Raw genomic sequence first — 1,540 nt, forward strand, 5'->3', positions numbered from 1 at the left:
TTATATCTGGAAAAATCAATGAATAACCTTACCTATAAAATGTGTGCGAAACATGTTATCTTTCAGGATTCTGACCAACTTCTGGAGACAATGATCAGCATTTTTTATAGCTATATAAAGCTTTTATTTCAGACGAAAACCGTGGATTAGTGAACCTTGTGGAAGAGGAGTTGACCCCCTCTGCTTTGAGCTTTTTCTAAAAAGGTATGCATCACATCAATAGATAGGTTTGTACTATTTTCAAAATCACTGTCGTCACGACAACCCTCAGTAAATGTCTAATAAATTTGCTTAAATATAGATGTGTCTGACAAATGGTGACAGGCAGATCCAGCTTCAGCTCCAACTTAAAGTTACAAGTAAGGACAGTTTCAATGAATTCTTTGATTAGATAAAATTAAATTTTAATGATCCCCGCGGGGGAAAGTAGGTCATCTTGGTAGCAAAAAACGAGTGAACAAAAAGCGGATTAAAGGTTATGACAAGTATGTGCAGAAAAAAAAGAATTTTACAGCAAATAAAAAGACAGCTTCAGAGGGCTTTGAATCAATGCATCCTTACTGAGTTGATGAAATGTCTATCATTTGCAGTCTACCTCATTAGATTTGCGAGAGTGCAAATTTGCTGTTTGTATGCATTGTGCACTATTTACCATTCAATCAAATGCAGATAAGGGGAGGTGTGACAGACAGGCTAGGACTGTGGGCACGTTAGTGCAGCCCAGACGGCTCATTTTTATCCAAACACAACCTGCTTCTCAAATATGGCTTCCCACTTATTGATGCAGTTACATAAACACAGCTTCGGCCATGGTAATATTATTTACAAAAATCCAAGAAGATATGCACTGTATCTGCTTGTATTTGTGCCACGTTTAAAGATACACATGAATGTCTGTTTGGACAGGTGGATCACTAAACTAAATAATCCTGGGAATGTTGGAATGTTTTCCATTTTGCATCTGTAAATCAATCTCTCAGAAGCATCCTGCTCCTCCTCACTTAGTTTAGTTTAGTTCCTCCATCTGGAGACACCGACTTTTGTCACCCTGGCGCAGCGAGCGGCTTGAGAACGCCTTGTTTTTTTTCTGGATAACAGAATCCTGTCATCTACTGAGAGACGACTATAAGTACGACTCAGTTTCTCCTAGGGGAAAACACATTAATTTGGATTTTGATTTGCATTTGTTTTGGTGCTAGTATTGACACAATTCCAGACCTAGATGTCTCATCTCAGCAGGCAGCTCTGATGAGCTCATCTGCATAAGTTGAAATACTCTTTGAGAGGGAGATTGCGTGGGTCACAGCATCTCATCCCATTGAAATACAGACAGAAACATCACATCATTTTATCTGTATCAGTCCCAGGGTTTCAGAACATGGGGGAAGGAGACAGGTGAGCAGAATGTCAAGTAGAAAGGAGGCTGAACCGTTTGCTGCAACACTTACTCCTCCAACTACGTGTTTACCATTGGATCACTTAGGGATGTAAAACAGGTTAAACTTCTGCCATAATTATGCATAATGTTCTTTGAAGCAAA

The sequence above is a fragment of the Cyprinodon tularosa genome, unplaced genomic scaffold, assembly GCF_016077235.1.
Source record: "Cyprinodon tularosa strain WSP-4 unplaced genomic scaffold, ASM1607723v1 ctg968, whole genome shotgun sequence".
Classification (NCBI taxonomy): domain Eukaryota; kingdom Metazoa; phylum Chordata; class Actinopteri; order Cyprinodontiformes; family Cyprinodontidae; genus Cyprinodon; species Cyprinodon tularosa.